This window comes from Balaenoptera borealis (assembly GCF_965194805.1).
Source record: "Balaenoptera borealis genome assembly, chromosome: 2".
Classification (NCBI taxonomy): domain Eukaryota; kingdom Metazoa; phylum Chordata; class Mammalia; order Artiodactyla; family Balaenopteridae; genus Balaenoptera; species Balaenoptera borealis.
In genome coordinates this window covers 67,493,621-67,507,626 of record NC_138867.1, presented here as the reverse complement: position 1 = coordinate 67,507,626, position 14,006 = coordinate 67,493,621, and the positions used below count along the sequence as shown (strand labels likewise).

At 40.1% G+C, this 14,006-nt stretch overlaps 2 long non-coding RNA genes across 4 annotated transcripts in view; both read left to right on the top strand.

Annotated features, from left to right (window-relative positions):
* The first annotated feature begins 709 nt into the window (after nucleotides 1-709).
* Nucleotides 710-6,337, top strand: LOC309622602. The gene is made up of 2 exons (XR_014241018.1): nucleotides 710-3,982; nucleotides 4,248-6,337. It is a non-coding gene; the product is annotated as an uncharacterized lncRNA (long non-coding RNA).
* Nucleotides 6,338-6,461: 124 nt separating this feature from the next.
* Nucleotides 6,462-14,006, top strand: part of LOC309622532 — a 44,206-nt gene continuing 36,661 nt past the window's right edge. The window contains exons 1-2 of one of the 3 annotated variants that reach the window (XR_014240945.1): nucleotides 6,462-6,987; nucleotides 8,343-9,264. This is a non-coding gene — a long non-coding RNA (uncharacterized lncRNA). Of the gene's footprint in view, nucleotides 9,265-14,006 lie in introns of all 3 variants that reach the window. The other 2 variants (XR_014240943.1, XR_014240944.1) reach the window with 2 other exon arrangements.

The following is a 14,006-nucleotide window of genomic DNA, read 5'->3' as shown; positions in this document are numbered from 1 at the left end:
CTTTCATGAAGCCATCTCAGTCCAAGGGGTAGGGCAAATCACTGCAGATTAAAATTTTGAACTTATATTTTACTATTAAACCATGCGTACGAGGAACATCTCCAGTGAAGCAACCATAATGACCAAAGAGACCTTTTCAATATAAATATATACACTGCTCATATATTGTCAAATCTTTTAAAATAGAATATGAGATGTGCAGTTTTTCTGAAATAGAAACACCATGTTCCTTATGAAGGCCCTCACACACTGCAGGAGGAGAGAGAGGACCTTGGGAAAAGTTTGTATCGCAGGAGCCTTGTGAGACAGTCAGTTTTGTGATCTGTATTTGCTCTACAAGTTTGTGCCATGGACAAATGTGAGTCATATGTTACTGCTGAGTATAGGGAATCTCCAGCCATTCATGAAATTAAAACATATTTACCTTTTTTTTTTTTTCAGCTCGTGACTAAGTTACTTATTTAAGCCATCTCCTGCTATAAGCAAAGGGACGGAAGATCAGTATAATGGTCATCAAGTATAATGGTCATCACTGGATACAAGAAGGTGAGCTTAAGGTCCCGTACAATTTTCTGGTCCATGTGTGCAGAGTAATGGTCCAAACCAGTGCTGTGGTCTTCACTGTGTAGTGGTCCAGGTTCTCTTTATTCGTCTTCATAGCCAATTGGAAGCGGATTCACATGAGGGTTATGGAAAGGGTATGGTTACCATCTCCCCAGGGAAAGGGCTTGGACCTGATGCGGATATAGGGGTAGGCGACGAACTCGGGTCTCTCCTCCTCTTCATGGTGCGACTTCAGGAAGACGTTCAGCAAGCTCACTGCCACCCCGGGGAGCGCCACGAACTAGGTGAGAAACCCGGGCTCCAGCTGCCGCTGCCATCTTCGACCAGGACCCATATTTACCTTTGAAATAATCTTTTCCAAGTTGTTGCCCAACAGTCTTTTTCAGGCTCTTTGTAGTTGAAAGGAAATGTAATATATGACAACTTCAAGTAAGCTCTTAACCAAATAGAATAACCAAATGTTGAAATGCTGATGGTTATTTATGTAGTTATACCTGTAGTTACTTATATGTGTTGCTCTTTCCTTAAAATAAGTATTAGGGATATGTATATTTCTCTATTTATATTAATATGGCGTTTAGTGAGTTTTATCTTATTTGAATATGCTAAAAGCAGATGAGAATTTTGAATGGGGTTGTACATAAACTACTACTAAAGAGCATCTACTAACATTAATTCAACAAACAAGGGTTGAGGGCACTCAGAAATGGAGATCTAAGACGCATGTGTATAAAGCAGAATCTATAAATAAAGAGAAACAAGCATGAAAAACTGTAATCATGTATCATAAGAACTCAGAGTATTGGGTAGACTTTCATTCATTCTTCATTTATACAGCAGTGTTTGTTGATCACCAGTTATATGCTGGGCTTCAGAGATACCATGGGGCAAAGGGAGCAAGACAGACACAGGCCTTTCCTCTTGGAGCTTACATTTCCATTTGTCCACAGGACATTCTCACCCAGATGTACATAAAAAACAACGTATGTAAAATTGAGCTAATGATGTCTGCCCTGAAGTCAGCTTCTCCTTCTGGTATCCTCACTTTTGTTAATGGCACTTCTATTCCCTCAATTTCTGAGGCCTCCAACTTCAAATTGTCATCTCTTTTCCTTTTCCTCTCATAACGGTACTGTTGAGCTTGCTTTCCAAACACCTTGCCATCTTCTCTTTTCCGTCCTCACTCTCCCCTTTTAGTTCCTCACTACCTTTAACCTGGCATATTGCAAAGTCTATCTGATTTTACTTGGCTTCAATTTTTTTCCTCTCTCATTTATGTGGATAAAGCTGTTAGATAATTCTTCCTAAAGAAGAATACTAATCACATCACCACCTTGTTCAGGAGCCCTCAATGTCTCCCTAGTCTTTGTCTAATTAAGCAAAATCTCCCCAGTCTGTTATTTATGCCTACCATAATAGCCCTGATCCCACTAACCAATGAATATAATATATATTTATGTCCAACTTACAATGGTGCTGAGCTACCCCCTGCAGAGTATATTCCTTAAACTTCTGGTTCTGACTATCTAACTTTGCTTTGGATTTAAAAAAAAAAAAGAAAAAGAAGAAGAAAGCTGTTTTCAGCTTGTGTATTGGATTTTCCTGAAGATTGCTGTATCCTTTTATATTCCAATAACAATGGCACAGGCCTTCTTCTGCCTCTCTGATTATGTGCTCTTTTGTCTATTTTCCATTCTTGATTGTGAGAACCTACAGAATGAAACTGACAAGGCAAGGGCCTCCTAGGTGGCTGGAGAAAGGGAAGAAATGGCATAGAAAAGCAAGACTCCTCTTGAGCCAGTTGGTGGATGGGAAAGGCTGGCAACAGTCATACATTAATAATTTTGATCCCAATCACACCCATTTGCCAGCTGTAGTCAACACTTGGCATCTTCCGACTTCTTCCTTTCTGCTTTCCTCTTGTCAATGCCTGCTTCATAAAAAGCTCAATGAGGGAGCTGACCGCTGTTCCATCATGAGAACATTGACACTCGTGCCAAGAGCTGGCTCCCAAGGCTGACTCCTGGACCTCACCCTACAGATGAATGGGACTGTAGGCTCTTCCCCCAAACACATCTGATTTCTTGTCCCCATGTCTTCCCTCTTTCTAAATGACATCTTCTCATTTCTGCCTGTTATAGTCCTGCCATTCAAGTTCCATATCTCATGCCAGCTACTCTCTGATGCTCTTTCCAATCTCTTTAACAGCAGGGCGATCATACTCTATGCCAAAGAAACATTCCCAATTACCTTGAATAATCTGCATTGTTCAAGACTAATTTCCCCATATCATTCAAAAAGGGTGACAAGCATTTCTATGTATCAGCCCCCATGTGGGGACAGCCACATGGTAATAGCATAAAGAGAATTTATAATTTACTTCATCTTCATACTTTGAAAATATGTAATTCATGATAATTTCTAAACATTTGGAAAGATGTACATTATTTTGAAATCTGTGTGTAAAAGGACACCTGAAATACCTCTATTTGTCCATAACTCTGCTGTAATCTAACTGAAGAATATCAGGATTATAGGCATAAAAGGTAAGTCTATATGATATAGGAATATTCAGTAAAAAAGTTCATATGAAACTAGGGCAAACGGCAGTGTCCTTCAGGAGATAGTTTTCTATGTACAGCATGAGACTATTTATTGTGCTTGGGAAGCTCACTGTGCAGTGTTTGGAAAGGTCTGGAAAAACCATATGCAACCCATACTCCATTTGGGGCCTATTTTCCCCTTGGGGTATTAGTAAAATTTGATTTAAAGTTTATCTCCTCTTTCTTTGTCTACTTCACTTCTCTGTTAAAACCTGCAGTCCCAGCTGCCCTCCTGTCACCTGTTTTAATAACTAAGTTAAAAAGTGAATAAATTTACTGATTCATCTACATGAACTGAAGCAGCTTGGGGTTCTGTAACTTTATGGAAGATATTAGGTGAATGGTGCCTCACTGTGGAGTGACAGCCTTTTGTTAGCACTCTTTTTTCTCCTCTTCTTCCATTTTCCTTTAATTTCCACTCCTGTCCATACCTCTCTGATATAACCAGGAAATTCTTCCACTTGGTCTTGCAGAACAGTTTGAAGAGCAGCCTTACTTGTACCTTTAATCCCAAGAGTCTATGAAAGATTTTTCTGAAGAATTTCAGTGTCTTCCCTGAAAAGAATTCTGGTCAACACAATTTTTTTTTTTCATTTTTTTTCTTATACTAAGGCAGACTAGAAATCAGGACTCAAATCACGTTGATGGAATTAACATACATTATATGTGATAACATGAAGACACAGTCATTTTTATTTTTGGAGCTAGTGGCAGGAACAGATCGTGTCTATTGCGCATGATTGTGTGGTGCCTAATCCAGTACCATAAAGTGAAGGTTTGGTTTTCTTCTTTATAATTACAGCTTTAAAACTGAGGTATAGGGGCTTCCCTGGTGGCGCAGTGGTTGAGAATCTGCCTGCTAATGCAGGGGACACGGGTTCGAGCCCTGGTCTGGGAAGATCCCACATGCCGCGGAGCAACTAGGCCCGTGAGCCACAACTACTGAGCCTGTGCGTCTGGAGCCTGTGCTCCGCAATAAGAGAGGCCGCGACAGTGAGAGGCCCCGCGCACCGCGATGAAGAGTGGCCCCCGCTCGCCACAGCTAGAGAAAGCCCTCGCACAGAAACGAAAAAAACTGAGGTATAGTTAATTTACAATGTTGTGTTAATTTCAAGTATACAGCAAAGTGATTCAGTTATACATATCTATCTATCTATTCTTTTTCAGATTCTTTTCCATTATAGGTTATTACAAGATACTGAGTAGAGTTCCCTGTGCTATATAGTAGGTCCTTGTTGTTTACCTCTCTTATATATAGTACTGTGTATATGTGAATCCCAAACCCCTAATTTATCTCCCCCCGCCAATCCCCTTTGGTAACCATAAGTTTGTTTTCTATGTCTGTGAGTCCATTTCTGTTTTGTAACTAAGTTCATTTGTATGCTACTGGTGGAGGTTACCAATAACTTAGATATCAGACAATTATAGCAGTTACTTCTGTGAATGTGGCCCACACTCTAGAGACCGTCCACTGCAATGACCAGGCGAGTCTGTTTCTTACGATACATTTTAAAACATGAGGGCAATATATGTTAAACATTTTCAGAACAGTGAGCCAATAATAATTCAAGGTACTTAGATTACCTCCCTGGGTTGATATAAAAATATTATTTGTCACTAGTTGCTTAATAAAACTGTAGTGGAACAGTTCTATGGGCAAGTTCTTCCCCTGAAAGGAAAGGCTAAAGGTGTTAGGTGTTTGATGTGCCAGAAAATTTCAAAGACTCCCACATATACTGCCAGCCCTTTGGGGGAAAATGGTTCTAAACTGATATCCAGTTACTGTTTAATAAGTAAGGTATTCTAATTAAATTTTGGAATTTGAAAATAAAATTCTTCTGAGTCTAAACTTTGTGTCATGTTTTTTAAAAAGCAAGAAAAATGAGGAATTACAGAGAAAAGAACTGAAAAATTGTCCAAATTGATTTTAAGAAATTTAACATTTCTGTCTTTATTGAATTTTTATCTTCAAGAATTTGCCAAAAAAGAACATACCAAGTTTATTAGTGGTGCCATAGAAGGAGGACAATGTATTAATCATGAAGGCATGAAATAAGTAAAATAATGGCAGTTTTCTACTTTGAACAAAAGACTTGCTATTTTAGTGGCAAAAGTAAGTGCGCGAATACACAAATAAATCTAATGTAAACAATAAGAAGCCTTTGACTGCTTTTGGAGTGATTATTTTTGGAGTGATTATTGATCCAAATGCTATCTGCTGACTGAGGCTATCCTAGCTAATGTCTCCAATACTCAACTCTTCTGCCGTAGTTTTGTAGCTGAGGCTTTCTGAGTGCCTGTGGGAATAGCTGGGTTGGTGGCATTTACCAAGACATTTTTCTTAGTTTACACATTTGTTTTGACTTGAAAAACTTATAGCTTGGGATTTAGCCCTGAGCTCATGGGCTAACCACATCGGTTTACTTCTGTCTCATTCCTAGTATTTGCACCTAACTTCTGCTTTAAGAACAAAGAAACAACTTTCACAGAGAATCACAGATTCAAAGAGCATGAAGATACATAATAAATTGCAAAGGATCAAAAATCAGGAGATCAAGAAGACTGTTCTCCATGTTCTCCTAATTTCCTCATGGGCTGCCCTCACACTGTGTTTCCTTAGCTTTGTTTGTTGAAATCGCCATGGCATCTATCATTTTTATTCAACGAAGTGAAATGAACACATCATTGTGATTTCTGAGACCTCTTGTTCCTTCACTTAAGATGAGTTAGCTGACAAATCCACTCTGTACTTCTCTTAATATTTATATTACATGGATCCTTTGAGAAAAGCAAACTTTTATTTAGACCTACTTAATTAGATAACCTAGAAGATGATCAATCATTGGGTTTTCCTTAGAGAGTCAAATTGTGAGTGAATTTTATTAATTAAAAAATTGTCGGGCTTCCCTGGTGGCGCAGTGGTTGAGAATCTGCCTGCCAATGCAGGGGACACGGGTTCGAGCCCTGGTCTGGGAAGATCCCACATGCCGCGGGGCAACTGGGCCCGTGAGCCACAACTACTGAGCCTGCGCGTCTGGAGCCTGTGCTCCGCAACAAGAGAGGCCGCGATAGTGAGAGGCCCGCGCACCGCGATGAAGAGTGGCCCCCGCTCGCCGCAACTAGAGAAAGCCCTCGCACAGAAGTGAAGACCCAACACAGCCAAAAATAAATAAACTATTTAAAAAAAAAATTGTCGAATGAAAACAACCTAATATACCATATGTACACATTTATGGGCATATAGGCATATATGTTTAAGCAGATGCATTTGATTTTATCTTTGCAGGAAATTCACCTGGAGCAACTGAGTGTCGCTGCGCTGTGCTCCGTTTGTAAGGCAATTATTAATCTGCGTGAGAATGTAGCAGGATCTCACCCATCCCAAGGTTTGCCTTTATTTCTTAACAAAGAGGTCTGTTTAAACAGTAATTTTAACTTTCTGGTAAACAGTTCTTCACACCTATGCCCCTTCTTTAAAATTTCACCCATTAACTTCAAGATGGAAAATTTCCTTCCAGTCTAAGGTGCGGGACATATCTGGGTATAAGTGGCTGTGCTTTATGGCACATTTCACATGATTCTGTAAGGGACTAGTCCAAAGATACTCTGAAAGAATGATTAAAGATCACATCAGTGATTTTGTCAGAAGGACAAGCACAGGTACCTGCTGGTCGATACCTGTCTTCTGTAAGGTGCAGAGGGGAAGGAGAAAGGGATTGACGTCAAAAAGACCAGCGTTGGGACCTGGCTTTACCACCATGGGCATGTTACTCTGCCCTGACATCTCCTTTTCCTTAAAGAATTGCTTCGAAGATTAAAGGTAATATACATAAAGTGTCTAGCAAAAGGTGCCTGGCATATAGTATATATGATTGTTTTATAGGTTCAAAGATCGCATATTTCAAGCCACTCAGGAGCCGATGATTAATACAGTGTTAGAGGAAAAAGACTGGAAGAACTCACTGCACAGAGCTGGGCTATAGTTCTCAACCTGCATTTATTTATGGTTATTTTGTAGCTAGTGATCCTGTGGATATTGGAATTCCTTTCTTAATAGGGTCTTTTATCAGGGAAAACAAATAGAACAGTCTTTACAACTAGCGCCCCTTTCCCCTTTGGGTACTAGAAAAGTTACAGTTCTCAACATTTTGAAAAGAAAGAAAGATGCTAAACATTAATTATGCATAGTTACAAAATAGACTTCTCCTTGATGGAAAAGTTTTAAAAAATGAATTATAAGCAGGGGAGGAAATGAACAGCAGAAAGGAAACTATATTTTGGCAAGCTCTGAAACATGGAAACATTATTCTTTCCTGGTTTTCCATGAATTTGAATCTCCTGACAGTTTCTCAATTATAGCTTGTAACTGTGGGCTTCAAAGCAATTCTGCAGTTCAGTTCACCTCAGCTGGTCAGTTAATAATGTTTATTGAGTTCCCATGGAGGGAAGAATACTGAGTAAAGGACCCATTTTCCTTTTCCTCAGCATGGATGCCTTGATCCAGAGAGTCTGTCATTCAGCCAGTCAGACCTGCTAATGTTCTCTTACTTTGAATCCTCCCCGACCGTGTTTTCCCAGAGACCCTCGGAAGCTGGAGCTGACCTCCTCCCATCTGCCATCCTACATCGTGTCTCTTCCTGCCTGTACCAGATGAAAACCCTTTAGGCCGGAAGCTTTCCCAGATTAATACCAGACCCTTAATCTCATACCGCCCCTCCCCACCGCCGCCCAAATTTATTTTATAAATATGTGTATTGTTTGGGCTGAACTGAACCAAACTATAATCTCTACACGTTTAAAGCTTAGGCTCAATTACAGGATCATATGGTATCCATGTTCAAAGGGGTTTTTAAGTTTTAGCCCAATCATCGTATTTTTTTCAGATTAAATCAAAACTAAAACCCAGCAAAGGAAAATTACTTGTCATAGTATAGTGAAGCGGCAGTAGGCTTTGGAGTCTGAAAAATCAAACCCAGGGCTAGCTCCTGGCTCTGCAAATTACTAGCTAGCCATTAGTGCTTGAGCAGGTCACTGAACCTCTCTGTGCCTTATTTCATTTTAGTCTATAAAATGGGGGTTTAATCGTTATTGTAGCATTTTTGACATTTTTTAAATGGATGGAAAATACCTGGCAAATTTGAGCTGTTCAGTAAATGATGACTGTTCTTCTCCAAGGTCAGAACGGACATAAATGGCAGACCAGAACTGGAACCCAGAGCCTCCAAGTGCAGTGCTTACTCTTTCCTGACCTGCTGCTTATTTCCAGAGGAGTACCACCCCCTGAGGGCATTCAATAAACATCTCTTGGGGATGGCTGTTTCCCAGACAGATTATAATTCTTTTGAGACAGGAAGGTAGGAGAGATTTTGTTATTGTTTCTTGCCTTGGGGGAGAGATTCCATCAGTAAAGTAGCAATAAAAAAGGTTCCCTCTATTAGTGGAAATGATTAACACTCCTTTAGTTAGGAAATATGTTCCCACCCATTTCTGAATTTGGCCTCACATGAACCAAGCCACACAGATGGGGGAATCAGAAACCTAAGAAAACAGCAACAAATTGGTTTGATGAGTGGATGTGGTTGAAATCTTTCATCTGGTTTGTCTCAATTGGTTGTGGAAGTTAGATGGGTTTTGAATAAAGTCAAAAATCCAAGCAAAATGTTATGAATATTAAGCCACAGGTATCAAAGCTTGGCGAATCTGATGAAAAATGAACCAATGTAAACCAAAACATAAGGATATTACACACCTCCTTTCCTGACAGTTAATTTCTGGCAGGAAGAGACTCAACTTGCTGTAGGAGAGGAATATGCAGCCTTTCTAATTAATTATCACCTCAGTGTTTATTTTTCAATGAATCAGTGTGCTGGAATGATTAAAGTATATGTGGCTCAGAAACTCAGGCGGGAAGGAATGAGCCAGGACTAAAAGCCAATGCTAAATGTGCCCACATTGGCTGTCCCAGTGGAATCCAGCCTTGCCATGAATAAAAGGGTTTTCTGAGGCATAAGTACTTACACAGCCAGCCAATTTGGCCCTCCACATATTTGTGATGCTTGCTTGAAAATGGTGCTTCCAGATGGAAATCTGGGGAAGGGTGAGTAAACCAGTATAGAGGTGATATATATATTGTCTACTTCCTTTGTAGAGAGTTCATGGTGCCTTATTTTAGCTTGTTTGAGAGGTAAGACATTGACCATCAGAACAAACATCTGAGATACAGCCTATGACTTATTTTGCCTCAGTCAGACCAGTGGGTGAAACTGCTAGTGGGTGAGATTGTGCAGAACGAAGAAGCAGCTATTCTAAGTTCCAGAAGAAATGAAAACTTTGTTTTCTTGCCTTGTAGCTGTTCTTCATCCATCTTCAAAGGGTCTACACTTATGGAATATTTTAGACTGAGGGTTTTTTTTTTTTTCTTGTGATTTGACAAAGAAATGATGGCCCTCTTAAAACTCTAGCGAAACTGTGTTTGGAATCTGCTTTGTCAGAGGCCTATTTTTCAAAAGCTGCTATGTAGTTATCAAATTGCAGTTTCTCAGGGCCTATAAAAAAATTTGAGTTGCTTTAGAAATTTAGAGAAGGAAGATCCAAACTGAAAATTTTAGCTGTCCTATTTAATTATAATGAATGTTTATGATTCAGGTACAAGATGTGTCCACATATGGAAGGTCACTTCAAAATAGATTTGCTTTAATTACAACTACCTGTGAACAAACCATCACCTGGATGACTTAAAGCTCTTGTGTTTAGTTCAGAGGTATAAATATTAATGAGAAAAAAAGAAGTTAGGCCTTGTAAAAATCTCTTGTTAAAAAACATCATGTTGAACTTGTTAATGGGTAATCTTAAATTATTCTATATAAAATAATATGTAATTACTGATCTAAACCTAAAATTTTAATTGAAAGCAAGGAGTAAATTGGGAGAAGAGCTACTGATGGTTCTTGAGAAGAAAAGGGCCTTGGAGAAATATGAGTTGCATACAGTGGCTCCTTGGTAACTGTCTCTTCCTCACTTGCCATGAGACAAGGACAATGCAGGGAGGAAATTCTCGTTGGACAAAGAAAATACAAGAATTTTGATTTCTTGGGTTAAATGGGCAAAGTGCTCGCCAAAGAAAGTAAAATATGTAGACAATTAAAGGCTTTTGGTGGCTGAAGTAATGTCTTTCATGGCAAGCATTGCAACACCAAACTGCCATGAGTTGACATCAGCTGGCTGGAGTTGACATCAAAATTCTTTTGAACATAAAAACAGGCGCAGTGCAGGTTGAAAACAGTTTTTCTGGTTGCAAATATAAAAATGGAAATACACAGTATTAGATAAATAATAATCATTGTCACTAAAGCACAACTGCAGGTATACCTGGAAATGGCGGACTATGTAACGACCAGAATGGTCCCAACTGCTCTGTCAAATTACTCAGCTAGGGAGTTGTGGACCTGGTACAGAAAATAGATCTGTGGTTTCCTAGATGATTTTAAATAGCATTTCAACTGTGCTCTTAAAATATTATTAACATTTCTAAATGTTTATTTTAAGATGGTGGATTGAGAATGTGCTTTGGTCTTCCACTCTATCATTTATGGACTAGCAAGAAAACAAACCATTCTAGGCATTTTATTTTTTTTAATAAATTTATTTATTTTTTGATTTTTGGCTGCGTTGGGTCTTCGTTACTGCTTGCAGGCTTCCTCTAATTGCGGCGAGCGGGGGCTACTCTTGGTTGTTGTGAGCGGGCTTCTCAATGCAGTGGCTTCTCTTGTTGCAGAGCATGGCCTCTGGGTGTGTGGGCTTCAGTAGTTGTGGCACGTGGGCTCAGCAGTTGTGGCTCGTGGGCTCTAGAGCACAGGCTCAGTAGTTGTGGCTCACGGGCTTAGTTGCTCCATGGCATGTGGGATCTTCCCAGACCAGGGCTCGAACCCGTGTCCCCTGCATTGGCAGGCAGATTCTTAACCACTGCACCACCAGGAAAGTCCCAGGCATTTTAAATGAAAGGAATTTAGTACAGGTGATTGGTTACCACACAATCAAAATGTAGACAAGGGGGCTTCCCTGGTGGCGCAGTGGTTGAGAATCTGCCTGCCAATGCAGGTGACACGGGTTCGAGCCCTGGTCTGGGAAGATCCCACATGCCGCGGAGCAACTGGGCCCGTGAGCCACAATTACTGAGCCTGTGCATCTGGAGCCTGTGCTCCGCAACAAGAGAGGCCACGATAGTGAGAGGCCCGCGCACCGCGATGAAGAGTGGCTCCCACTTGCCGCAACTAGAGAAAGCCCTCGCACAGAAACGAAGACCCAACACAACCAAAAATAAATAAATAAATTAAAAAAAAATGTAGACAAGGAAAAGAGGAGATGGCAAGAGAAATAAAAGGCATATGATAGCAGGAAACCACTATTTACAAGCTCTGGGAACAGAGCTTAGAGGGTAGAACCATACAGCTATTGGTCTTGCCTTGGTCTAGGATCCTTAAACGTGGGGTAAATGGGTATTGAAGCCGCAGAGAAAACAGAACTATTGCTAGAGATGCAAAAAAAGAAAAAAAAAAAACAGAGGAAACGGAGGGGAAATACCCTGACTTTTCCCCTCCTCCAATCTTGCAATCTGGCAAACTGATATTCAACCCTAAATATATAACTGCTCATGAAAATAAGACATAAAATAAATATATAAACTGCTAATGAAAATAAGACATAAAACTCAGATGACTGGGGCTTCCCTGGTGGCGCAGTGGTTGAGAATCTGCCTGCTAATGCAGGGGACGCGGGTTCGAGCCCTGGTCTGGGAGGATCCCACATGCCGCGGAGCGGCTGGGCCCATGAGCCACAATTACTGAGCCTGCGCGTCTGGAGCCTGTGCTCCGCAACAAGAGAGGCTGCGATAGTGAGAGGCCCGCGCACCGCGATGAAGAGTGGCCCCCACTTGCTGCAACTAGAGAAAGCCCTCGCACAGAAACGAAGACCCAACACAGCCATAAATTAATTAATTAATTAATTTTAAAAGAATAAAAAAATAAAATAAAATAAACTGACTTCACATCTAAATATATCTTATAAAAAAACAAACAAACAAACAAACAAAAACTCAGATGACTGAAACCTGTGATGAACCCATGAATGTTAGAAAGCAGATGACATCACGTTGACTAGAAAAACTGTGGGCCAGGATGCGTGCAGGGGAGCACTAGCGGTGGGTCACAGACAGAGTGAGAGGAAGCCAAGCATAGTTGGGACATTGGATAGGATCATTATTTGGAGTCAGTCGTAAGGAGTAGAAATGAATGTTGAGCTCTATTCATGTTCCTACCTTGGACCACAAAATCTAAACATAAAGTCTGCCTCCAGTTAGGGACAATAAAAACGGGCTCTCTAATTAAAGGAGGCATCACCCCAGATCACAAAAACAGCTACTGCCTAGTGGCATACCTTGCCCTACCCCCTTTCTCACTAAAAGCAGTGTGGCATGCAAGCTGCAACAGCAGTGCCCACATTCTCCCAAAGAAACTACATGAACAGATGTGTCAAGACAATCTAATAAGGATTCCCAATGGAAAACATAAAGGCACAATCCAAAAAAATCCTTTTCTTAAGGCACACTTAAGAAAAGCCAACAGCATAAATGGAGGTGGTATCCTTAGGACCAAAGGAAACCGAGTTAGCAGGGCAGCCAGAGGGAATGCTAAAATATACGACATTAATATTATAAACAAGAAAGGATATTATGTCCATGAAATTAGTATAGGTAGTTCTGAAACAAAGAAGACAGATAAATCCAAATGCATCATTATTTACAATGAATATCAAGGAGGGAGAAGGATAAGAGGTTTACTTTGGTTAGAATATAAGTTCAGTCCATATTTTTCAGTAACTATTCACCAATTAACACCAAAAACTTTCAATAAGTCTTGGCTTTTCTTTTGTGAGACAAACTAAAAGCATTTCTAGAGTTGGCTATAGGAACCAACTTGAGCAGCCTAACAGAAGATACAACTACAATTTTGGTCCAAGCAACAATAATATGAAACCCTTTAAAATTAGATTCTCTCACCTCAATGCACAATAAAAATTGAGTGCCACCCTGATGAACAGTCACTTTCTTTTTCTTTTGCATGTTCTGCTTTCAATGCTTTGCTTCTCTGTTACCCCTCTGAGAAGAATGTGGGGGGCAGGGTGTGGGTGGAGGTGGTGTACATCAAGTCAGATCTGTAGATGAAGGGCCTTGTCCCGCCACCAATTTTAACCAAAGCTCCCTAAGACGTCATGGGAGCTCCTATCTCAGCAGGATGGATTTCTGGTTATCAGAAAAGCCTTGGAAGTTGATGCATATAAGATCCACAGAGATTTCTTAGTAGCATTGCTAGGATCATTAATATGGTTTCCCCTTATCCTAATATTCTAGAAGTTAATCTCCCTCTTTTATTCACTTTCAACCTGGCAGGCACCATTATAACTCCAATTACAAGAGTAGAACTTACTGTACTTCATCCATTTTAAGATGCATGTTTTTTATCATCTCTGAAATCACAAGGCATGTTACAACTGATGGCATGTCAGCTTAGTAACTTTCCTTTCCCCCAAGTGGTACATAAATAATGGTGCATCTTACAGTCAATGGTATCTTGGAGTCAATGAAATTCGGCTTTTTTTTGCATGCTTATTTTCACCAACACAGAAGATGTGACTATTTACCTTGATAAGTATTGTAGTCATCATCCGCTGTTCACAGAATGAGTGTGTGTGTTTGTGCACTGGAGTTTTTGTTTTGTTTTGTTTTTGCAGTAAAACATTTCTAGACACATATTTTATAGAATGCTATAGAGCTGTGCTTCCTAA